The sequence below is a fragment of the Belonocnema kinseyi genome, chromosome 10, assembly GCF_010883055.1.
Source record: "Belonocnema kinseyi isolate 2016_QV_RU_SX_M_011 chromosome 10, B_treatae_v1, whole genome shotgun sequence".
NCBI classification, from domain to species: domain Eukaryota; kingdom Metazoa; phylum Arthropoda; class Insecta; order Hymenoptera; family Cynipidae; genus Belonocnema; species Belonocnema kinseyi.
The window spans coordinates 95809154-95819566 of NC_046666.1; the positions used below are offsets into that span (position 1 = coordinate 95809154).

The 10413-nt window shown below is 30.9% G+C and overlaps 1 long non-coding RNA gene across 3 annotated transcripts; it reads right to left on the reverse strand.

The window, feature by feature from the left end:
* Nucleotides 1-234: 234 nt before the first annotated feature.
* Nucleotides 235-5880, reverse strand: LOC117182219. 3 transcript variants are annotated; one of them, XR_004468286.1, is made up of 5 exons: nt 5364-5880; nt 4864-5142; nt 4497-4726; nt 1223-1490; nt 235-843 (listed from the first exon to the last, which is right to left on the reverse strand). It is a non-coding gene; the product is annotated as an uncharacterized LOC117182219 (long non-coding RNA). The 3 variants fall into 3 exon arrangements; XR_004468287.1 differs by having other exon boundaries at nt 1223-1296; nt 1368-1490; nt 4864-5880; XR_004468285.1 differs by having other exon boundaries at nt 4864-5880.
* Between the last annotated feature and the right edge of the window lie 4533 nt (nt 5881-10413).

Genomic DNA, 10413 nt, shown 5'->3' on the forward strand with positions numbered 1-10413 from the left:
TCAGAAAATGGACTATAATTTAAGATTTATTAAATATATTCTGTAAACAAATTGAATTTTGGGTCAAATGCTTTACTTTTTGAAAAATTCAAAATGATAGTTGTAGATAATCTTTTTGCCAAAAAATTGAGCCTATGGTTTATTAGGATCGTTTTATTTTCTTAATTTTTCTAAGAAGCGAAATACAAAAAAAATTTACAAGAAATAAGAATGGTTGAATAAAATATTTCTGGTTGATTAACATTTCCTTCACAAAAATAGAAATCTTTTCCTGTCAACTTGTACCATCTAAAATAATCTTAGAATTTCTAACAGTATAATTAATCTTTTTTTTTATTGTGAAACTTGCTCTGCTTACCCGCACCACCAAATAAATATAGAATCTGTAGTTGACTCTTATTAGTATTTAAAGGTAATAATCAGTCCATTACCTAGTAAGTGTGTGCAGAAGGTGTACTTTTTTAACGTATTGTTCAAGGCTATGCGAAGTCCAATTTAAAATTAGGAAATAATGTTTTTAAGAAAGATATTCAAATTGCATAAAATGCAAAAAAAGCGAAAAATTAAAAAAGGAATGCAAATTGTAAGAAACGTATAAAGATGAAAAACTGACGAATCGTTGACAGCATTCTTCGTCTTTTGCAAGCCGCCCATCAAATAATTGAAAATCCTCCAGATTTTTGAATGGCAGCTGGAGATTATATTCCTCTTGGAAAGTTTTCTTACTGACGTATTGCGCACTTCTTTCTATCTCCATAATCGTTTTTAACTCTTTTTGTACCACCGAAATTTCGTGCAAGTCTGCTTTCAGGGTTCTGATTTCCTTTAGAATTCTGCACAAAACTGAAAAAAAATGATAAATGTAAATTATTTTTATCATTTAATTTCATAAGCCACCTGTCAACTTATTATATTATTATTTACATACAATTAATTTTAAAAAAAGACCAAATTTAATTTTATATTATTTCAGCCTCAAATTTAAAATGCTTGTTTTTAAATTTTTTCAGCCCGAAAGCGGAAATCAGAGAATTTATATTTTTTATATAAATCCCAAGTATCATGTGTTTCCAATCTGATAATAAATAAAATAACAAGTATTTTATTTCATATTCAGACGTTAGAAAATTCATACTTTTTATAATTTCAAATTAACTGCATATTCTTTAGAAATCAAAGATTAGTGTAAAACTCTTTTTATAATATTTGTGCCTTAACTTACTTGAATCTCCTTTTGAATGAGAAACTTCATTCAACTGTTTTGATCTCGTATCAAGTTCTTGAGTGTAACAATTTCTATAATAAAATCTGAATATATAGAAATGAATTCAAGTTAAACAATTAGATGGAATTCACATTGCAATTACCAGGTTTGTCTTTTAGCGTATGTGAAGCTTCGTGACTTGTAGCAATTTTCTTAGCAATTGCATCACTGACATAATTTTCAGTGTCTCAATCGGAATCTGACTGAAGGGTTTTATCCAACTTTCCTGGAAAAAATGGAGAAGTGCAAGAAAACATAAATTTAATTTACTTAATATTTAATATATAAAATAAATAAATTATAAAATTCTCAGGGTGCCCGCTGGACTGGAAAACCGGAAAATGGCTGGGAACTTGTTAAGATCGAGAAAATCCAGGAAATGACAGCGATTTTATTTTTTACCGGAAATTTTATAAATATGTAAAAAATAAATCTGCATAAGTTCGATTTCAAGTTTTATTTAAATAATTAATTGAATTGTTATCAATTTCAATGATGGCATCATTCAGTTTACAATGCGTAATTTAAAAATCTTTTACTTTAGAAATTTTCCATTTTAGGTTTTTATTTTTAATTTAGAGAATTTTAAAATGCAGTCTTGAAGACTTAATAAACTAAAAATTAAAACCATTTAAGGTTGAGTATTTTTTATAAAAAACATTTGTATTTTATTAACAGTAAATATAAATAAATAATTTTTAAAATGAATCTGTAATTTAGATATTGAAAAAGAACAATAATTCACTCCACAACACGATTCAAGATCCGGTCAAGATTAAGAATTTCCAGATGTTAACGTGGAAAAAATTAACTGTTTCAATTCGAAAGTCTTAGTCATTAAAAAAATGCAAACGTCTGACTAAACTTTATGAAATATTTTTTAATTAAAAATAACTTCATAATAATGTATTTGTCATTAAAGGCTTTCATTAAATTAAAAATATTGTTTCAGTTTGAAATAATTCATTTTTTAAGATATGTAAAGCTGGCAGCACCAAGTCATCAAATCATAATGTCTTCTATTTCATAATTAAGGGCTCATTCAGGGCTAATTTAATGCCCCAATGCCGAATTATCGGCTCTTCATTTTTTTTAAAATATGCATGGTTCTGTCAACTTTACTTCAAGACAGCAGCACCACTCAAGGATTCGGTCAAAAATGGTAATATCAAATTGCCCTTTTTACAGGAATTTCCGGCTCGAGATATCCCTTTAAACCACTGTCCTAGCTTAAAAATTAAAAAAGGGCCACAAAGGGCAAAGAGAAAAAAACTTAATATACGATCTTTTTCCTAACATTAATATAAGCCTATTTAGGGCACACATTCTATCCAACTATAGATTTTACTTTTCTGCCCTTTGTATAAAATATGCAACGGTCCTGCCAACTTTACTTTAAGCCAGCAGCACCATTCAAGGAATCGGTCAAAAAATGTTTATATCAAATTCCACTTTTCACAGGAATTTCCGGCTCGAGATATCTCTTCAAACCACTGTCCAACTTTTAAAATTAAAAAGGGGCTACGAAGGGCAAAGGTAAAACATATTCATTTTGAATTCTCTTCCCAGCTTTAATAAGGGACTATTTAGGGCTCACTTTCTATCCAAATATGGATTTTACTACTTAGCTCTTTTTATTAAATATTCCATAGTGCGTGTGTGAGCCCTGAATAGTCCCTTATTAATGCTGGGAAGAGAATTCAAAAATGTATATTTTGTACCTTTGCCCTTCGTGGCCCTTCTTTAATTTTGAAGGTAGAACAGTGGTTCAAGGGGATATCTCGAGCCAGAAATTCCTGTGAAGATTGGAATTTGATATAATCATTTTTTTGACCTATTCTTCAAATGGTGCTGCTGATTTGAAGTAAAGCTGGCAACACCGTTGCATATTTTATACAAAGGGCTGAAAAGTAAAATCTATAGTTGGATAGAAAGTGAGCCCTAAATAGGCCCTTATTAATGTTAGGAAAAAAATCGAATATTAAGTTTTTGTCCCTTTGCACTTCGCGGCCCTTTTTTAATTTTGAAGACAGGACAGTGGTTTCAAAGGGTTTTTCGAGTCGGAAATTCCTGTAAAAAGGGCAATTTGATATAATCATTTTTGACCGATTCCTTGAGTGATGCTGGCTTGAAGTAAAACTGGCAGAACCATGCATATTAAAAAAAATGAAGAGCCGAAAATTAGGCAATGGGGCATTGAATTAGCGCTAAATAAGCCCTTACTTATTAAATAGGAGATATTATGATTTCATGACTTGGTGCTGTCAGGTTTACATAGTTCATTTTTTATCCATTCGATTAAAAAATTTTTAATTAAAAGATGAATAGTTATTTAATATTTATAAATATTTGACAGTTCATTTAAGACAAATTAATTTGAACCCAATATTTTAAAGTTAACAATTTTGAACCTGAATTGTCTAATATAGAAATCCTTGAATCTTTAAAATTTGGAAGAGTTTTTAAACTTTAAACGTTACAATCTTGATTAAACGTTAAATTCGTAAGTGAAATTGTTGAAATTTTTCGTTCAAATAACAATTGAAAACTTATTAATTGTATAAAAAAATTAAATTATTTCAATATGCATTTAGAAGTTTTAAAAAGATTCAAAATTAATTTAAAGCTTGAAATCCAATTCATTTTTTATCTCATATGGAGTTAAACCCTTTAAATGAAAATGTTTGATTACCGCTCTGAACTCGTTTTTTTCCATTTTTCTTAACGAACAATTTTTTTTTCAATTGGTTATAAAAACACGTAAACTCAGAAGATGTTGACTGACAGCACCATATATCTAGTCGGGAGTGGTGCTGACTGAAAACAGATCATTTAGAGCGATTCGCGCGCCATCTGTTGGTCATTCTAAGGACTTATTGAACTACCCTCGTAGCTTAAAATTGTTAAAAATAATATAATGTTTCCAATTTTAAAATTCACTGATTCTTTAATTTACACACTTGAAAATGATAACGTGAACTTATTTACCTTAAAATCATTAAAAATAATATAATTTTGAAAATTGTAAAATTAATTGATTCTTTAATTTACGCCTTTCAAAATGATAATGTGAATTTCTATTTTTAGAATAAAATCTGACTCTTTGAACTCATTAATTTTTTTGCTCATGGAATCATCACTTATTTCTGCCTTTGCATCTAAAAAAATTATTTTAACAAAAAAACAGTGGCTTCATTTTATAAACTAGAATTATTGGAGACAACAATATTACCTCGAATAGCTAATGGATCAGGTTGTACGCTCATGGAAGCTGTAATATCAGATTCGGATAATTTTGGAACATCAAGTATCCCTTCAAGGCCAGCATTAGAAGGATTCATTATTTTCATTTGTTCCTGTATTATAGCTCTTTTTCAAAAGCTTCAACTTCGGGATCAGATGTATAAGCAAATTCTTGAAATTTCAAAACGTTTAAACGCTCTACACCCTGTTTGTATGTGTCTGAGGAACAGAATGAAAATAAGAAAATGATAATGCTGGACCATAAATATTTTGATTTTTATAGATTTTCTTAAATACTTCAATTAAAATTAAACATTTATTAATATAAGATTAAAGATAAATTCATTTGAACTAACCTGCATGACCAACGATCTTTATCGTATATTCAGGCCAATCTTTTGGCGCAGATGCTTTTTTTCTATCAGATCGTATAGAATGGCAGTTCTTTCATCTGTATATGGTTCTGGCATATATTTTGTAACAAATATCTTGCTAATATCGTCGTATCTGATCCATTTAAACAATGTAATATCCACAGATCTTGTGACTGGCTTTCTACCCGAACAAATAAAATTCACTAATTGATACGGTTTCGTTGTCAAAACTAAATTCAACGTATTGGAGTAAAGTTTCCACTATACAAAAATTATCATCCATTTAGAAAGTACGTTTTATAATCCCTAATTTTAGGCAATGATAATATAAAAAACTCAGACATGCTTTAAGTAGAATGTCACCCATAAGAAAATAAATAAAACTATACCACAAAACATCAAACAAGTAACAATAACCACAATAGCCACGTGCAAGAAAGATAGTAAGGTTATAGAATTAGAAAAATTGGATTTTTACGTACCTAAGTTGAGCATTCACAAGAAAAATCATATTTTTCAGAAATATTTTCTGGTCCTTGGAACATTACTTATAGATGGTTTTTTTAATAATTCTTATAACTGCATAGAGATTAAGCTTCAAAAATCCGTTAAAAAGTTGGTGATTGACTCGATTGCAGTGCTCCCAACGAAAGCTTTCTACTCAAATACGTAGGCGTCGCACTCGGCATCTGATTGGTTATTATTGGCGCGCAATTTAAAATGCTTCAAAATATTATTCGAATTGTTTATCATAATTAATGGCATTTCGACATATAAAAATTGCCATTACATCGATATCAATGAATCTTGATAAAATTACAAAATAATCAAACACATATTCTGTGAATTAAAATGATCCTTTAGATTGTGTACAGAATATGCATTTAATAAATGTTTATTTTTTATCATGATTCATGAATTTGCATCTAATGACATTTGTAAAAGTAAAAATGCGATTATTTATGATAAAAAAGAGAAATAATATCTTGTAGCATTTTAAACTGCGCGCGAATAGCAACTAATTAGACGCCGAGTGTAACGCATGCGCAGTTGAGTTAGGATCTCTTGTTGGGAACACTGCTCGATTGTTATTTTGATGAATTTTAATGAATTTATTATTTTAAAAAAATCAAACTTTCAAATGCACATTCCATTTTCTCACATATTCTATTATGCCAATATCAGTATTTTTGGAGATTACCTATGTTTGCTAATACGCCATAACAGGAAACCGAGATCGACTGTTGAACGCGGAAAATTTGAATTTGAAAATTTTTATGTTGAATCGATACCTGATTTTCCCAGTAAATACATAAGGTACAGAGAATTATTAAATTTCTGAATATTTTCATTCTAATAAAAAAACAGGCGGGGGCATGTGGATAATTATTGATAAAAAAGAGCTCATACAATTGATAAAGAACCCCTTAATTTAGTTCAATTTATTTAAAAAGATTTCAACTAATTAAACTTTTTCTTATTTAATTTGACTCTCATTGTACCATTCTCTTTTAAATTCATTTCTAATCTTACCATTTTCCTCATAATACATTTGATATTAAAATTCATACGGCTATTACTTGGCTTACTTTCTAACTCCCACATAAATAGATCTTTCGAGTCAGTAGGATATACAAATAAAGACCGTTTAATTCTCCAAGGACTTCCATGTATTTGTACGCCTTCTGCAGTCCGAGTGATTTCTGTAATTTCAAAAAGTAATTTGTTCTCAAGCATCACAAAATTATTAGGAGACTTCGTTGTTAGGGTATATTCTTTGTATTTTAATTCAAAGATATTTAAGTCCTGAAATTTAAAAATTTGAATTTTATGCGGTAGTTTTGGCTTTGGAGGATCTGTCAAACTCAACTCATGTATTCTGCGACAAATTTGAGAAAGAGGACGGTTTGGAGTTCGTATGAGACTTGTTAGTTTTCCCAAAAAGTTTTCAAAAGGAAAGGCAGAAATCCTACTGAAGTTGCACCACACAGCTATTACATCATCAGCTGCATGGAAGGTTGCATGTGCATTTAAAACTTGCATTTTTGAATACAAATCACGCAGAGACATGAAAAATCTCTGCAAATAAATTTTCGCATGTTCTTGGTACTTTCTGATTAAGTTATCGTTGCATAATATTCTGGCTGATACGTGTGTGCTTTCCATTTTTTAACGCCGTTAAAGATCGTATTTTTCTTTGGAATTCACGTGGAATAAATTTTCGAAGTAACAGAAGTCTTCTTGAAACCTCCATTTTCATGCGTTGAGCTACGTTTGCGCGACCAGAAAGCACAAACCAAGTCAGTAATAAAGGTCTTATTATAACCTTCGCAAAACAGATACATAATTGTGATGACGACGTTGAGAGCGACTCCTAAAGGACTCATCTGTTCTTTCTGGAAAATTTACAAGAGGATACTGTGTCATTCCACCTTCTCTTAATCCTCTAATTTCACACCTTTCACAAGCATAAAAGCCCGTGTGGCCCTTTGTACCTTTTATAAAAGCTCTCGCTGGAGTATCGCAGATAAAATAATGGATGCGAACATTGAACCTTTGATACATAATTGTCATACCATTCGCCTGTAAAAGATTAACTTCAGAAATGAAGTCTTCGAAAAAATCGTCTAAACTAGCAGGTTTCGAATTTTCACAGCAAATTGCCTCTGCGAATGGTTTGTAAATATCAGGTTTGTAGTAAACCTTTCCTGAAATAACCCAGAAACCTTTCTCGCCAGACTTAGACAAGGCGATTCCATCTACATTAAATTGTAAAAATATGGTTGCTTTTCGTTATACGTCAGGATCAATACATTCTTGAAGACCCTTTTCGATCCCAAAGTAGACATACTCTCCAACCGTTCCGTTGCAGTCCATCATTTCTTTGATCTCATAGGTAGATGAAGATATCCCTAGGAATGTTTTTGCCGACTTCGGTAACTGACGGAAAGTTCTTCTACGCAGAATCTTTAACAATTCGTCAACTACATCTTGCTTTATTTCCTTCGTTACAGCTAAAACACGCAGTTGTCGATCTTCCTCTGGTTCATCTTCAAGGACTTCAATGATACCTTCGATGAAATCATTTTCAGAATCTGTTGAATGACCACTAGAATCCCCATCATCCATAGAACTTGATTCCTCAACATCCGATGATCTTCTATCTGAGGTATCACTGTCCTCCACATCTTCACCATTCTCAAAATCTAAAATTTTTTAAATTTTCATCGTGCTACTATCTATTTTTTTCAACATATTTTATTACTTCAACTTTACATTAAATTGATAAAAAATTAATATAAATAAATAAAATACTATAAAACAATATGAAAATATGAATACATAGATAAAATGATTGACTGATAAAATAAACAAAAAATATGAAAAAATTCAATTTAGTTGAGCTATAGAGCATTTTTTTATAATCTCAAGAATAATCAATACTCTAGTAATAATAATTGGACCAGTAGACAGAATAATTAACAAAAAAATTATTTTTTAATTTCACCTGTTCAAGAGCCTAACATCAAAAATAAATAGTATTTGAGTATTGTAATTGTTAATTTACTAATTTTACCAGAACTGCGTCGATATCAGCCGGATATTCATTTTCAATTGGATCCAAATTTTCTGGTTCATCCAAATTCATCAATTGAACGGGTTGGATAGTGTTAAATTCCGGATCACTCACATTACCATCTATAATAATTTCATTCGTGTTTATTGGGAAAAGAAAATTGAATTGATGATCAATTTATTTGAGGTTAGGTTTCAATTAGCCCCAGACCTTAATTACATACTTTCATTTTCCTCACGCAGGTTTCGAGGTATACTGGCTAGTGCCCAGTACCTCCGAACACGTGGCATACTCGCCTTAGGCATTTTAAATAATTGATGAAATATTATAAGCGAATAATATTAACATTTCACTGCACGATCAAGAAACAATAATCAGCACTAATTCTGTGAGCGCATGGAGATGGCATTACGATAGGAAATCGGTCTGGCCAGGTCTGGCCCAAATCTGGGCCACATAATTCTACCGAACAGGACCAGATCGGGAATCCCGGTCGGGGCCAGATCAGTATTAAGTATTAAATCGGGCGATTTCTGCACGGGGCGTTTTTATTTAAGCTTTAAAGCCTTTAGGCTACGTCTACACAATTTCTCTATAGATCAGTAGTTTAGTGTTGTCACATAGTTCAGTGTGTTCGCGACGTTCCACTGCTTTGAGTGTGACTTTTGAAATGAATGTTATTTCATAAACTGGATATCGGTGTTTAAGTGTGAGTGTTTAAATGCGGATTTATTGTTAGACAAAACTACGATATTCAACTATTGCTGCAATTGCAGAATAGGGACGTCACCTGTTTTTTGGCTGAAAAAACAGTATTTTTCTGCAAAAAAAACTATTTGAATCTTTTGCTGAACGATAAATAAAGCAATTTGACCAGGCAGAAGTTTAAAATGATTGTTACTTTTGTTACTACGATATATTAAATATGGGTACGTCACGATATCAGAATGATCATATTTAACTCACCGTTTAGGTGCTTTTAAACATCGAAACGGCCAGAAACACCCCTTTGACAGGTCACAAAAATAATTTTGTTAAAACCCTACTCTTTTCCAACATTTCGTGGGGAGCCGGGAGGCATCCCTATGATCAGTATAAAAAATAATGTTTGGTCAAATCCCTACCCATTTCCAACTTTTCGTTAAACATGATCATTCCGATATATCGCGATAAAGCCATATTAGAGACATCATAGTAACAAGAGTAACAATAATTTTAAATGTTTGCCTCATCAAACCGATTCATTTATCATTTAACTAAAAATTCTAATAGATTTTTGTTGAAAAAATGGTTTTTCCTGTCAAAATAGAGGTGACGCCCCTATTCTGCAATCTAACCCAACTATTTTAAAGTAAATTTTGTTTGGGTCTCCTACCTTGTATCATAATAACCTATGTTTTTAAGAAAGCCGAATTTTCAGACATTTTTTATCTATTTTTGGCGCCCCCGTTTATACGTTATATATGGAAGGCCCCTTACATGATTGAACAACTAATACGAGAAAAGAGTAAGTAATTAAATCTTTCTTTAATTTTCATGCCTGCAGAGTAGGGTGGCTCATAAACGCTTTAAATTATTTAATCATTAAATTCAGAAATATTATATTTAGGTTCAATAATTATTAGCTGCGTGGATCAAATACATATTTTCATAAAGAAAGTAAAGCGATTTGTATGTGAAAAGAATATTTCATTCGAATAATGAAATATATATTTGAAATAATTACATATATAATTCGTCCAAATAAAATATTTTTTTACTCCGAATTTTGGTATACTAGCAACTATTGCACAGTTTTTCTAATATAAAGAATATTTTGTAAAATTAAAGGTTGGTCAATTTCCGTTCGAAAAGTACATTCTGTCAAGTTAAAGCGTGGGTGGCTTTACTCGCAGTCGGTAAGGTGTATCGACATGATTTTGGTGTCAAAATATTAAGAAGAGCTCCCTCTTTCA